Source organism: Propithecus coquereli, unplaced genomic scaffold (assembly GCF_000956105.1).
Source record: "Propithecus coquereli isolate 6110/MARCELLA unplaced genomic scaffold, Pcoq_1.0 Scaffold76, whole genome shotgun sequence".
NCBI lineage: Eukaryota > Metazoa > Chordata > Mammalia > Primates > Indriidae > Propithecus > Propithecus coquereli.
The window spans coordinates 2,580,569-2,596,858 of record NW_012153729.1 but is presented as its reverse complement, the minus strand read 5'-3'; the positions used below and the strand labels follow the sequence as shown (position 1 = coordinate 2,596,858).

The window sequence follows — 16,290 nt, the reverse complement described above, 5'->3', positions numbered from 1 at the left end:
TAAGCCATGGGCTCAAATTCCTGTGCATGGCATCGTGGAAACACTCCTGCTTTAGAGAAGGCAGACTTGGCATTTGAACTCGCTTCTATCAATTGTCAGAGAAGATGTCTGTGAGTACCTTGGATACTTTCTCATAACATCAGTTTTCTCTAGAAAAAATCGGAGTGTTAAGTGAGAGAATAAATGTACAAGATCTAGAACTGTGTCTGACACAAAAGAGATGCCCAAAGAAATATCCTTTCCACTTAGGCTTACCTTCGCTAGCTGCCTTTTCTCTTCCAGCTGACAGAAGAATTGTGAAAGAAATAAGAACTGACGGCACACAACAGCGTTGCTGCCAACTCTAGAAGATTGGAGGACCATTCTTCCTCTAAAACACTGAAGGAAAGAAAGAAAAGAGACTGTATAAACAGCTCTGATTTTCCTGTCTCTTGCTGCACTTCTGAATTTCACCAGTAAAATAAAGTGTGAAAGCCAGTGCAGCCTGAAGCTGCTTTCTGATCTCTGATCCAGCACAAACACACGAACCAAATGATATTTCCAACCAATCAATCCAGGCCCTCTGAAAAGGAAAAGCATTTTCCTAGACTGACAAATGAACTGGAATTAAAAGAGAACGCTTTGCATTCACAGGTGGGCCAAGGAATTCAGAAACCACGAGACAAGGGCAAAAGTACCTATCCCCAGGATAACCCTGATTCTGCTCTCAAAGCATGAAAGAAAAGACACAGTACAATGCTTTGTAAAGAGCAATATTAAGGCACCTTCCATAAGGGACTGAGTACCTACTACAGACAACTTTAAATAGAAACATCAGGATCTCAAGAAACATAATTTATCATATCCATTTTTATCTATAAAAAGACTTTTCTGGCGGTCTGCCCCGAAGTCAACATACTCACATCACTTGGGATCTATTAATCTGACAAAATGTCAGCAATACGGAATGATTTGGGGCAGATATTTGGCAGAAAATATAAATATCTCCAGACTAATGTGTAGGGTTGGGGGTGGGGTGAAAGAAGATTCTGCTGGAATCTTTACACGCTCAAATATCTGGCACTTATAGGATTTTCCTTCTTGGCTACCGACAGAGGAACAAAATTAGTGAGACCATTTGTACAAAAAAGATATGCTGCTTAGCTCTTTCTTTTTTATTGTTGTGTAAAAACCAAAAGGTTACATAATAATTGCAGTAAAATCAAAAAGTAAAAATATTCAAAAACAAAACAAAACAAAAATAACCTGTAATTCCATTAACCCAGAATTAACAACTATTTCCACTTTGGTGTATATTCTTCCAGACATTTTTATATACATAAATATCTAGATTTTTGTTGTTTATTGTCACTATATTTGTTTTACCGAAATAGAATCTTAACATATACACTGTTTTTTCTTTTACACAAGCCACTAAACACCATAGAAGAAAACACATAGAATTCAAATAAACCAAAGGAAAATGTTTTAAATCATCCAGTTCTCCAGTAACTGGTATTTATCACCTGTGATACTGTCAATACACTTTTATACATTGAGTAAAATTTTTTTTTTTTTTTTTTTGAGACAGAGTCTCACTCTTTTGCCCTGGCTAGAGTGAGTACCGTGGCGTCATCTTAGCTCACAGCAACCTCACACTCCTGGGCTCAAGCAATCCTTCTGCCTCAGCCTCCCGAGTAGCTGGGACTACAGGCATGTGCCACCATGCCCGGCTAGTTTTTTCTATATATTTTTAGTTGTCCGATTAATTTCTTTCTATTTTTTTAGTAAAGACGGGGTCTCGCTCTTGCTCATGCTGGTTTCGAACTCCTGAGCTCAAACAATCCGCCCGCCTCGGCCTCCCAGAGTGCTAGGATTACAGGTGTGAGCCACCGCGCCCAGCCTGAATAAAATATTTTTATAAATGTCATTATACCATAGGAGATATTGTGTTATCTGATTTCCTTATTAACCCTGAATAATATCTTATGTCAAAAAATATGAATATGTACCATCATTGTTGATGGGCTACTAGTCTATCCTTGAATAGCTTTTGTATTTTTGGAAAACAAATTGCTGGGTCAGAAGGTATGCAATTTACCCTCTCCAAAGCACTGTAGGATAGTAATGATTTTTTCATAACCTCGTCAATGTTGGACCCTATTGTTCATTTTTATCATTGTCAATTTCATAGATGAAAAATGCTAAATGTTTGCTCAATAAATCAAAATTCACCCTGAAATATGTTCATGTTCAAATGTTTCACAAATGTTTTTATTACCTTTACTGCTGTGAAATGCCTTTATAGCCAGCCACTCATTGTTCTAAGCACTCAATAGCTGTTAATTAATTTAATTTTCTTAACAACCCTGTAAGATTGGTGCCATTATTATCTCCACCATTTCACAGGTGGGGAAATTGAGGTACGAGGAGTTAAAGTAACTAAGCCAGAGGATATAGCTAGCAAGCAAGGGACCTGGCATTCGGACCAGGCAGGCTCTGACATTCATGTCCACCGTTTGGTACTTTGGTTCCTCTTCCATGTCCATCATTAGCGCAAATAGGGTCTGCTCACAAACCTATTTCTCTTAGGGCCAGCAAAGCATTTTTCAAATATTCCCCAGTAGATTTTCCCTTATATGATACCAGTGTCCTATGGCTACAAGAAAGCTTGGAAAATAAACAAGAGGTAAAGAAGATTAGGAGTGCCATGATTGGATTACGAAATGATAAATCACCCCCTGGGATTTGGCTTAAGGCCATTCTGAGCAAAATTCAGGGTTCTGCTTATGAACAAGAAGTAGGAGTGGTAGTGATGGCTGTTGAGGAACCAGGCAAAGGTGTCTGCCTCCACAGGCATCAGTGTTCAGTGTCAAGGTGCATGAGCAGCCGCAGGTGGATATCTTCTGCTAGCCTGGACTACAGTGGCGGCAACAGTGGATAATGCAGCCAGACATAAATAGGTGTTTCTACTCAAGGAAATGGGGTTTTCCAGCTTAAGGGAACTTATCAGAGTTCTGGTTCCAGTTTCAGGATGAATGAAAATGGGACTGGCCTTTTGGCATAAGCCAGTTCTATCTTGTGCCTGCGACATCCCAAATGAAGGAATGGGACTCTCACAGAGTGTGCAGAGCCTGAGCAAGGGCAGACCAGGAAGGGAATCACACCTGTACGCAGAAGGGCTGGAATAGCACACAGTAAAACTATCACCAATGGGATACAAAACCCACTGTAAAGGCAGAATATCCTAAGTGGTATGCTAAGCCAAAGAATCAACCAAGAAACAGAATGCATGTAAGCAGGACAACATTCAGAAGCCTAAATTTGGCCGAGAGAGGGAGGAGGGGATAGGTCCTAAGTTCAGATATCTAAACTGGCCAGAGTGAGAATTTGAATATACAACGCACAGGTCAGTATCTTGGGTCCTTAGTAAGCAGGAGGATGGAAGGGGAAGAGAATTCAGAGCAGGAGCAGCATCTGACGTTCAAAAATGGGTACATCTACATACTAATAGACCAGGAGCTGTATGCCTACTGCCCTAGATTGCCAATAACCAAGGAAGGCTGGCCAGTGTGAGCTCCTGTCCTGAGCAAGTCAGGGCACTGCAGATGGGCAGGGGGGCTTCTCTCCAGGAAATGTTCACAGTCCTTACCCAATGACCGCTGCCCACATGCACTTACTGGGGCTTCGGTGGGTTTAAAGGCCGGGTGGCTTATCTGGATGACTCAGGTTTTTCAAAGCTGTAAACTGGAAATCACTCCAGTGTTCTTTTCATTTGCAGCCTAATCTACTCAATCCTGTATAAAACTTAATCACACTAACTTATTTTGCTATGCAAGTGCAATTTGCTGCTCAAAGCCCCAAGGAGTTCTTCATTCTTAACTAGTAAAGAGGTAGAGCCAAAGAGATGAACAAAATGATGCACCTCTTTCTCCAATCATAGGTCATTAAAGCTGTATGGTAACTAAAGAAATCATGAATACGGCAGGATCTCAACCCGAGTCAGGGAGACAGGATCTTAAAGAGACACATACATGCACACACACACATGTATACATGCACACACATGTACACATGTTCACATGTGGACACAGTGCACGTGCATGCACATGCACATATCTTCACACATGGACACGTGCATGTGCATGCATGCTCACACACATACATGCACACATGCACACACAGGCACACACATGCATACACACAAATGCATGCACTTTTGCTAATGCAAGCCAGGGAAGCTTTTCTTCTGAGTATCACCCACCCTTCCATACTTTACTTCTAACCTTTAAAGGATCAGAGTATGTTTCTTATTGGAAAATGTAAAAAATAAATCCATAGAAATGTCCCCCATGATTGAAAACAGAAGCTGGCCATTAAAGCATTCTCATTGGGGAAAAAAGAAAAAAAACTAATGGAAAGTAAAATGAAATGGAACACCACCAATGCATTTTATCAACTGCATGTTGAGAAACCACACCCAACACATTTTATCAGAGGAATGACAGACACACCGGACTGTTAATTACCTACAGGTTTTTCTTCTCCATTTATATGCCTCCTGAGACAAAGGCCGAACGAAGGATATGCTGGCTATAGAGAGAGTGGTGAGGAGGAAGGTGGGTTAACCAGTGATTAAGAAATCTATGGACTTCCATTTCTTGTCTCTAAATGAGCCAGAAAACAACTTGCCTACCTAGAGTGGAGTTGGTACAATACTGGCAAAGTTTTGTTCCTGCAATCAAAACAACCTCCTATCAGCCCTGAACGTGTGTTATTTTTGTTGCTTCATCTCCAGTTTTTAAAACAAAATCAAAGGGAAAAAGAAGTCATGAAAATTCAGGTTACTCTCATTGCTGCACAAAGCTTATTTTTACTTTATTCTACCTCTACTACTTGAGGACTAACTTTGGTTCCAGAATATCCTATAGGAAGTATTCATAAAGCCATTCATTCACTTATTCTCTCTTTCTCTCCCCTGAATGCCCAGAGATAAGCAGAATTTAAAAATCAAGATCGGATGATAATGGCCTTTTGAGGGTATTTATTCGTCCTTGATAATGACATGGCAATATTTCTCATGGAGTGAACAACACTGCAACTTTTGCCAACAGGAGCTGGCTGTGAATTTGGAAAAGAGGATGGCCGAACACTGACACAAGAGAAGAGTGTTTATGCACGTGAGTGAGTGCGCGTGTGCGGTGCAGGGAGAGAACAGGGAGAAAGTGATATGAAAGTTTTCTTGCTCACTGGGGATCTATCCTTAGTATTCATTTAAATAATGGAGTCTAACAGACGATGTTTAGCCTAGGAGAGACGGGAGTCCTGTTCTGAGAACATCTCTTTATCCATCATGGTTCTTGTCATTGCCAATGCACATTCTAACTCTAGCTGGCTTTTGGAACACAATGTGAGAAATTCTTTGAAAATATCTGATAATGACAATCCTAAGGAAGTGTGAAATATGGATTTTTATACAGAACCACAGCATACTTCATTTTTCCTTGCTTCTGCGAGAGAGGGAGACACATCTAACTCTCAAAGCTCCTTGAGTCTAAGGTCATGAAGAAGTTTTCTATCTTTTCTCCTTTCAGACAGACCTGTGAAAGGGTCTCTCAATTTCTCCTCTCAAGAAGAGGAGGCTCTGTGTGCTCAGCTCTGTCTGGGACGGACAGTTGATCAGGTTGGCCTCTTTCTTGGAGCAGAGAGAGCTTCCATCAGTGGGAGTGGGAAGCTGGGCGTTGTGGGATGGAAGTGAGAAGGCAGTAGCCAACAACAACAACGGAACTTTGTGTCAACACTGTCCTGTGCTGATGTGAATGAAATATAAATATTGCACAATGGGCTGTTTTAAAAATTCTTCAAAATATTACGCTCTTGCATTACGGGTGGCTAAGTGGAGGCAGCGACCTTCTGTTTCATCCCAGCAGAAGTTAATAGCAGCCCAGGAGCTGGAAAACCAACTTCAGAAACACTTAATGTTTAGATCCACTTAGTGGTTGGAAAAAACAACTTTTTTAAAAAAATAATGTTTCAGAGCTGCTCCAGCAAGTGGAAACAGCGATTCCTTGTAAACAAACCTTTAACATGAAGCTATTTCTCAGTGGCGGAAAACCTAACTTTACAAAGTCAGATTTCTGAGATTTTTTTTCAGCTCCTCAGAGACTACAAAAGTAACCACATTTTGTCAGTTGATGCATCAAATAAACAAATGTGAATGAGAGATTTTCCATATCCTATGTCAACTAAATGTGTGTCTGATAAAGTGCATGCGAACCTTGGATGCATGTTAACTGTGGAGAAAATCACACGGAAAACCAGTTACGGTAAAAAGCAAGCGAGCTTTCGGCTCTGTGAGCTACTCCATGAGGGACATTAATGACAGTTTTAAATGTGACGTAAGCAATTTGGGGTGGTTTCCAGATGTTTCTCTCTCTTTCCATTACCATAGCAATTCTAATGAACCGTGTCAGTTCTGAAGTACTGGGTCTGACCGTGAGTTGAAAATACTCTGTTCCTTTTATACTGTTACCTGGATAACCAGGGCGGTGTTGGCGACAGGCCAGAATTCATTTAAGAAATCGCGTCCCTAACCTCACAGTCACCAGTCCTATCTCTCTGCAGAGTAGAAACCATTTAGATTTATAGGTCGAATGGCACTAGGAAAGCGTTCCCCTCCAAAAATCTCATTGAAAATCTACAATTAGAAATTAATGCTACTCAATTTTGCTGAACAACTACTCTTTAAGAACAAATATCCTTAGAAATGGTATGTTGTAGCAGAAATTCCGTGTTCTACCATTGTCCTAGCTCTACCACTTTTCAGCCCAGTAAACTTGAGTTTATTTAACTTAGCTGTATCTCAGTTTCCTTATCTGTAAAATGGGATAATTATACCTACTACACAGTGTTTGTGTAAATAATAAATAAGATGTGTGTATGTGAAAAGCATTAGGCATAGTGTATAACATATTATAAGTACTCAATAATATTCCCTGTAAATTTAATCAGTTGTTTTTAGAAAATAACTATGCTCAGCTCTCAAAGAAAATGAATATTTTCCTGGAAAATGGCTTGCAGTTTAGGAGGAGTTAGGGAGAGGCAAGCCCTGAGTTCTCTGGATAAGTGGTGTTCAACGTGGTGAACCCAGGTTAGAACCTCTGCTTTACTACCTGAGCTTGAACTTCCATTTTTTGTACTATTTATAATATAGCGAATATGTTTTTATAGCAGCGCACATATACAATATGTAAGTAAGTAAAACAAACAAATATTGGGCACCTTTATTTTCTCATGGAAGTAAAATGTATGGAAACAAGAGACATCCAGCTAGCAAGCACAGGTCTGTGGTATCGAGGAACACAGAGCAAAAAGGGAAGGAAGTATTGAGAGATAAGTGTTGGGAGAAAGTCCTAAAACCCAAAGAAAGTAGCAAGATCAAAATAGATTCATTGGATGTTCGTACGGGTCAGGGTCTTGGAAATCATCTTGTTCTGTGGAGCTAAGGAACCCACGTTTTAAGTAAGAGAAGTGGTGCATCCAGGGTCACCCAATAGCAGAGGTGGGTATTGGGCACAGGTATCCTGAATCCCATTCCACAGCTATTTTTCATTACTTCATTTTGCCTAGTCATTCTTTGGCCTTGGACTGTTTTATAGACCAATCCAAACAAGGCAATGGTTCTTCAGTTTGAACTCACATCGGAAGCACTTGGTGGGCTTGTTCAAACATTGCTGGTCCCTTTGCCAGTATTTCATGTTCAGCAGCTCTGGAGTAAGGCTCGAGAATTTGCATTTCTAACCAGTCACGATGGTGACGCTGGTCTTGGGTCTCCGCTGATGCGATGCATGGCAGGGAGTCCCGAGTTAGCTGCCTGTCGCTGGCCGCGGATCTTCAGAATTAAGATACTTCTAATTCAATTCTATGAGATTAAATAAAATGGGGAGAATGGAGGAAGTTTATTTCTGATGAGGAAGAGAAAGAAATGAAGAAAAGGAACTAACGATTATTGACTATGTACTGTGGGCTGGGTCCCTTATGAGGTGCTGTAGGTACAACAGTGAGCAAAACAATTCTTTGGCTATTGTAGTGGAAAATAGGCCACAAATGACACAGGTAAGTAAATCATATAATATGCGGTTACAATAAGTGCTAGGCAGGAAGATGAAGAGGGAGAGAGGAAGAGGGAGGGGCATGCAAATTGAACTATACATTTAGGGAAGACCTCACCACGAAGGTGCAGTAAGACCTAAAGGAATGAGGAGGTCACTCTGTGGATATCTAGGGGAGGAGCATTCCAGGCAGAAGAAACAGGTCCAAAGGCTGTGAGGGGGGAGCATAGGAGGGAGGCAAAAGGCCATGGGCAGGGCAGAGCCCTGGAGATGAGGTCGCAGGGGTATGCGAGAAAGGGTTACAGAGCATGGAGAGCAGATCGTTGCCACCTTGAAGGTCATTGTAAGAACTTTGATTTTACTCTGAGAGGAGAAAGCACGGAGAATGTCATGGTCTGACTTCAGTATTCAATAGAGTTTCTCTGGCTGCTGATTTGAGAATAGGCTCAAGAGCCCACCAGAGCCAGGCAAGGAAGTTATCCAGGTAATCCAGTAATCCAGGCAAACTGCCGTGGAGGCCTAGGCCCAGGTGTTAGTGATGGAAGTGAGACGCGGTTGGCTTCCAGATGCTTGCTGAACACAGAGCCGGCAGATTGTGTTGACCTATCGGCCACAGAGTGTAATAGAACGAGGAGAACCCAGGACAACACTAGTTTTGCCCTGAGCAAGTGGGAGGACAGAGCTGCCGTTCCCTGAGATAAGCCAAGTCCAATGCAGCACCTGGTGCATACCGTGGACCAATGTAGATGAAAGAAATAAATCCCCGTTTAAAGATGAACAATCTGAAGCTCATAGAGGTCAATTTGCTTGCTCAAAGTTGCACCATGACCAGGCAGCAGCGTCAAGAGGAAAAACCAGGGCCGTCTGGCCCAAAGGCTGCCTGATTTCTCCAGGCGGCCATCCGAGATGTTCCCAAAGCGGTGACCTGGAGCGGGAGTGGGAGGCAAACAGGCTCTCTGGTTTCCATTCCCAGCATATCATCCTTGCTCTTGCCCAACCTGGTCCCGGGCTCGCTCCAGGGGTCACAAACCAGCAACCTGCTAGCCTAATAAAGCCTGCTGGCGTGTTTTGTTTGGCTCTGGAAGCTTCAAAAAAACAATTCATGTTTGAATGCCTTTCGGCTGGGTTTGTACTTCCCATTTCAGCCACAACGCACATCTCTCCCCCCGGCTTAGAGCAGCGCCCTTCAGGATCTCACCTGCCTGGCCTCAGAAGACATCCGATTTTTCAACCGGGGATTCAAACCAATGAACCAATGGGAATTCAGCTCCGGACAACGCCGTGTGCTAGGAAGAAGTCCATGGAATCAGACAGATGTCAGTTCACACCCAGCCCTATCGGTTACCACCTGTGTGACTCTGAGCAAGCCTCACCTCTTTCCCTGTCTGTAAGGTGGAGAGAATGGTATCCGCTTTGAACTATTGTTGTGAGACCTGAATGAGAGAAGGCACGTGGCGTACACGGCACGGTAAGCACTAAATGTGCGGTCATTATTACAGAGCAGGGATCAGTACACTCTTCGTGTAAAGGGCTAGATATATGGGGCTTTATGAGCCACGTGGTCTCTGTTGTGACTACTCAGCTCTACCTTTGTAGTGTGAAAGCAGCCTTGAAGAATACACAAATGAATACGCTTGGTAAATAAAGTCCCAGTAAAACTGTATTTACAAATAGGTTGGGATATGGGGAAGATTTGGGCGTAGGACTATAGTTTACTAATCCCTGTTAGGAAGGGCTTAGGTCTGAATGTTTGTGTTCCTTCAGCATTTGTGTGCTGAAATCCTCTCCCCTAAAGTGATGGTATTAGGAGGTAGGTTTTGGGGAAGGTGATTAGGTCATGGAGGCAGAGCCCTCAGGAATGGCATTAGTGCCCATCTCAAAGGGATCCCAGGAAGACCCTCGCCCCCTCTGGCATGTGATGTTACAATGAGAAGAGTGTTGTCTTTGAGGGAGCAGGCCCTCACTAGACCTCAAATCTGCTGGCACCTGGCTCTGGACTTCCCAGCCTCCAAAACTGAGAAATAAATTTCTGTTGCTTACGAGCCTCCCAGTCATGATATTTTTGTTACAGCAGCCCAAACAGACTAACACATGGGGCATTTTGTTTTTTTGTTTGTTTGCATTTTTTGTTTTGTTTTGAGACAGCATCTCATTCTGCTGCCCGGGCTATAGTGCCGTGGCATCAGCCTAGCTCACAGCAACCTCAAACTCCTGGGCTCAAGTGATCCTCCTGCCTCAGCCTCCCAAGTAGCTGGAACTACAGGTGTGCGCCACCATGCCTGGCTAATTTTTTCTATTTTAGTAGAGACAGGGTCTCACTCTTGCTCAGACTGGTCTCGAACTCCTGACCTCAAGTGATCCTCTCGCCTCCGCCTCCCAGAGTGCTAGGATTACAGGCGTGAGCCACTGCAACCAGCCGAACATGGGGCATTTTCCATGCCTCTCCTCTTTCTACTCTGTCACTTCCTCTCCCTGCCTTTCCCCTACCCTCCCCCGAAAAACTCTTAAGTTATGGGGCAAGGATTATTTCATGATCGTTTAATATATTCTGTAAGGTTACAATACAATGACACTAACTGCTGCTTTCAGGTGTCGCCAGAAGAAATGAGGAAGAAGGAAAAATCTTCAGTGGCCTCATTTCGGTGCCTCATGGAGGCACCGAAAATGATTGTCCCGGGGACTAAGTCACCCCCAGCAAGGTCGGGCTTTCTGTGGTCAGACATCCAGCAAGTGTGGATTGAACAGTGTTCATCCCCGGACTTTTGGAATCTCAGGGAGTCAAAGGCTTCCAGGGGGAAACTGCTTATCCCCAGAAGCTTCAAGAACTCAAAAGAGATGGATTGAGGTCTTCTGAGTGTAGTGTCCCTTGTGGCTCCATCTCAGCTTCTGAAGGAACAGGAAGGTTTTTACGCCCTTGGCAACGGAGCCCTTGGCATCGGCGGGCCCGCGAGCAGCCATGTAGCTGCATTTCCCATCCTTTGACCTAATCAGGGCTTTGATTTGCAGGCCGTGAGGGAGAGGCTGCGTGGTTGTTCCCACTGGGCTATTTTTGGGACCTGGCATCAGAGGAAAAGACAGAGTTAGCAATCGGTACTCCTGGGCAGTGCTGAGTGGGGCCTCTGCGTAAGCCCTGTAGTGAGCGTGGTCATTTCCTCTTACGAGTCCGGAGTTGGGCAGCACCAGAAGTTCTGGGCGGGGGCAGAGACGGAGGAAGCTGATGTCTTCATTTTCTTAGAGAAGTGATTTTTTTTTTTTTTCTTTCCACCCACTTTCATCCCAAATTATCTGAAATAAAATTTCAGAAGAACTTGTTTGTTTGGGAGAGGATAAAATGCAAGCCAAATTGATAGACAAAAGGACACAACCCTATGGAGGGGAGGTCAAAACTACTGAAATACTCACTGAGCTTCACTACCCCTTTAATTTTGTACCCAGACATTAACATTAACCTCTAGTCCATGAAGAACAGGCGAAATTCAGTAAAAGGTCATTCCGGCGCTCCCCCACTCGACAGGCAATAGTCCTAATTGTGGGGTGTTGGGCGAGGGATGTTAATAGGAAAGAGCACACCCTGAGCTGTGCCGTGACAGGACGCTCACAGAAGGGACCTCGGAATGCTCTCCAGGGACGCCGTCATCGGTGTACAGCTGGAAAGTCACACAGGGCCATGAACGTGGAAGGGCTCTGTGCTGGTTTCATGTGCTGCCATCATCACCTTGAAATTTTTGATAATGTTTTAGCAAGGGGCCCACATTTTCATTTCACACTGGACCCTGAAAATTACATAGCCCGTTTGCTCTTGTCCTTTTGTTTCTCAAACTTTTTTTTTCCATTTTTGCTCTCCCAACAAGCCTTTTGCAGACCTTTTTTTCTAATCGATCTTCCCGTGAAATTGTAATATAGATATATTTAATTAGATACGTAATATTAGATATGTAGGACATATATATCTATATAGATAGGTAGGTATCTGTGTACTTTATGTGTATCTGTGCTTCATACATTAAAAGAGTAAGATGTTTTTTGTCCCTCAAGAACCAAATTTCTTCCTTTTGGAAGTGATATTGCCCCTGTTGAAAATGCATATTCTAGATCTAGGTAACGTATCTCAACCTCAAGCACCTACTTAGGAACATGAGTGGAAGTAATAATAATAATAGACATATGTTATTGAACAAAGCACCACTCTGAGTGCTTTCTTTACATGTATCAACTCATGTAATATTATTAAAAAATTTAATTCTAATACTCACTCAGCAAATGAGGAAACTGAGGAACAGAAAGTTTAAATAACATGCCCAAGGCAATTTACATAGTAAATGGCAGGGCTGAATTTTGAACATGTGTCTCCTGTCTCCAGAACCTCATGAGACGTGCAGGTTCACTTGCTGAGCACACACATTTGGTCTTCGCTGTACCCAGGCTGCACATTTTGCAGTACGCCATTGGTAGACAGAGACCTTATTGATAAAGACACGGTGATAACTCATTTGCATAGGCTGGGGACTCTTTAACTGGACCAAACCCTCTGCAGGAGAAGCAAAAGCTTTCCATGGGCCTGGTGGTGCACACTTTTCACGGTGGTTTCTAGTATTTGAAAAATGATAAGTTTTCCTGTCAAGGGACTTGTAACCATAAATAGCCACAAGGGTGAAGCAGGTAACACAGGTACATAAAGAAATTAGACAGAAACAGAGAGTAGCATGGTAGAAACTCAGCTGGGCATGTCTGACCACAGGTGGCTGTGAATAGTCCACTCCAGCTGGCTATGGCCAGGTGGGAAGGTGACCCCAGTGCCACTAGACATTCTGACTTTTTTCAAAAGAAACTGACAAACCATGTTCTTCTGTGCACTCTGCTAATTGTAGATGTAGTTGAGTATGGTGGGCAGACCCGACAGAAGCCCCCGTGACTCTTGATGCCATGTGGGATGACCTGCCCTTGGCTGTAGGCAGAACTTGTCACTGCTTCTAGCCAATAGAATATGACAAAGGTGAAGAGTTTTTTTCAGATGTAATTAAGATCCCAAATCAGTTGATTTTGAATTCATCAAAAAGCAGACGTGGTGGGTGGGCCTGACTTAATCAGGTGAAAGCCCCTAAAGAGGAAGTGGTTCCTCCCCGACGTGAGATGAAATACACACACATGTCAGAGACGTCCATGGGGCAAGGAACTGTGCCTCCAGGACCTGAGAGCAGCCTCCAGCCAGCAAAATGCTGGGTCCTCAGTCACATAGCTGACAGCTGCAAAAAAATGAATTCCGCCAGCGACCTGAATGAGCTTAGAGGTGGCCTCTTCCCCAGTGAAGCCTCCAGATGGGAATGCAGCCTGGCCAGTCCCCTTGATTGCAGTCTGGTGAGACCCTGAGCAGACTCTGCTAAGCCATGCCTGGACTCCTAAGCCATGGAAACTATGATATAATAAATGTGCCTTGTTTTAAGGAGCTGAGTATATGGTAATTTGTTACACAACAGTAGAAAACTAATACAATGACTTATTTGAATTTTTGAAAACACTTTGCAGGCCAAACAAACCCAAGGGGGACATGTGGCCTATGAGTAACTATTGTGTGATCTGTGATTGTAGAGTGTCTCTAAAATGTTACCTGTTGCTTGACATATTAGTCCTTACGAGATTTAAAAAAAAAAAAAAAAAAAAAAAAGCCACAGTAGTGGGAGGAAGATAAATATGACAATTCAACTTCCGGTAATTCAACATGGGATAACTGCAGAAGCCCAGAGTGTGGGAAGATGGACCTCCAGAGAGAAACAGAACCTAGTTGTCACCTGCATAAAAGCAGGAGCTGCCACTTTATGGTCTGATCTGCCTGCCTTTTGCAAGGATTGCCTCATCTCTAGTCTCTGTTTTTTCTGGGTGGCTCCATCTGCACTTGGCTTTAAAATATACTCATCAGTGGTTCCCAGTTTTCATAAAAATAGACGAAGGTGCCACCTTTCAGCCCAAATGATAAGAGAACTAGACTTGTCCCTTTACGTACCATGAAACTTACATGCTCATTCAATTTCGTTGTCAATCATCAGACGATAAAATTTTCCATATTCAAAGGTTACAACCGTGATGGAGAGAAGAGGTGAGGTTTGGGCAAGTAACAGGTCCTCTGCTAGAGGCCATATTCCCTAAACTTACATGCAGCCAACACTAACCAAGGCACGGTGACCTCTGGAAAATCCAGACCAAATTTGTACAGCGTAGCTTGGAACCAGACATATAAACTTTCTGGGCCCCCATAGTTTCACCTAATTACCTCTTATCTGATCTGAACAACATAAAACCTAACTGGCCTCCACGTTTCTACTCATGCTCCCCCAAATACCTTCTCAACATATCAACCAGAGTGATATTCTTAAAACATAATTCAGATCATACATGTCCAATGGCTTCCTATCATGCCCAGATTAAAATCCCAACTCCTTCCCCCGGCCTGTGTGCACTGCCCACTACCTACTTCCGTTCCTGTCCCAACACTCTCCTAGCCATACTTTCTTTCTGTTTGTTCAATGTGCCATACTCCTTCTGTTATCAGCCAGGTCCGGGTCCATTCTGCCAGCACTCAGTAAACCTATCACTCTAGCTCCAGTTTTGCAAAAGAGAAAAGATTTATTCACAAGGCCTCCGAGTGAGGAAGCAGGAGAACAGTTCTCAAATCTGTCTCCCTGCAGATAAGTCTTAGGGATATTTAAGGGTAGGGAAAGTGGGTTGGTCTAAGGCAGGGGTGGGGAATCTTTTCATGTTAGAAGGCCACATTAATTTAGCTGTAACCAAATAAGGACACATTCAAGAAACTTCAATTAGATATACTTAAAAATGTACATTATTTTGTAAAAATCTAACTACTATGTACTTAATAATTTCAAAAAATGAAAACTATTTGTTAATTTAAAAGTTAACTAGCCTTTTAATGACTTTGTTATGTCTGCTTTTCGTTGGAAAGAGTTTGAATATTTGGTTGCAGGATGGAGGTTCACAGTTTCAGTTGATCCTCTAGATGGGTATCAGTCATTTGTGACCTTAAGGGTGTCTTGATCTTGGTTAGGTAGGAGAATGTAGATTCACAGCAATAAGTGGTTGAAAAGCAAGAAAGCATCTTTTGTGCATGTTGCTGAAGGCGTGGGTATTCTGCTGCATTTTTCCATATTTCGCTTGGATCTTTCTTAGCATCTAACAATGACTAAATGTCATCTACTGAGAACTCACTCAATTCCATCTGTAGTTCTTTAGCTGCATTGGTGATACCAACTAGGCGAGGCTGAAATGCTAATTTGAGTGTGATGTAATGATTCTCAAAATCAGTGAAACTTTCATTGTATTCTACAATGAATAGGTGTATAACAGCTGCATGTTCTTCAAATGATTTTCATATATCATCCTGCTCACCTTTGCTAACTGGGGAAAATGTCTATCCAAAATTTCCTTTTGAAGTGTTTCAAAAAAAGATAGGTTTTTCTGAAATGCTTGGATTTTTTTTGCCACATATAACATATAGGCTTAGTTTTACCTTGCAAAGAAATATTCAAGTTGTTTTGATTTGACATGATATCACACAGAAATGCTGCATTCCTGTAGATATCTTCCTTCAATAATTCACATTGCTGATTCTGTTCTTCATAAAATTTATCTATCTGTTCTTGCAGAGATAAAATTTTGGCTAACACCTGTCCATATGATAGCCAATGAACTTTAGAATGTTACAGCAAATCCACACTGAATATCTCATCCTTTGACTTTAGCATGCTACAAAACCGATGATGGCATGTTGCATTTGCACAAATATAGTTAACAATACTTATGACTTGTTGCAAAGTGTCACTTAAAATTGTAGCTTTAGCACAGAGATTTTGTTGATGCAAGATACAATGAAAAGAAATGAGAGCATTTGGATCTGTTATTTTTTTTATTTGTGCAATAAACCCTTTATGTTTTCCTGTCATGGAAGGTACACCATCTGTAAATGTACTCACTAAATTTACTAAATTCAGTCCAATTTCATGACATTTACCTCGAAAATTGAAGATATCTATTCCCTGTGTTCTGTTTGCAAGAGTGCCCAAAGCGAGTGACGCTTCATAGCAAAGAAAATCTTCTGTTATGACCTGAATGAAGTATAAAAAAAAAACAAACCTGTGCCGAGTCAGTAGTGTCAGCTGATTCATCCAAAACAATTGAATAATATGTATTTTCC

At 42.4% G+C, this 16,290-nt stretch overlaps 1 pseudogene; it reads right to left on the bottom strand.

The window, feature by feature from the left end:
• Positions 1-10,675: 10,675 nt before the first annotated feature.
• The window catches only part of LOC105824693, a 99,155-nt pseudogene continuing 93,540 nt past the window's right edge, over positions 10,676-16,290 (bottom strand).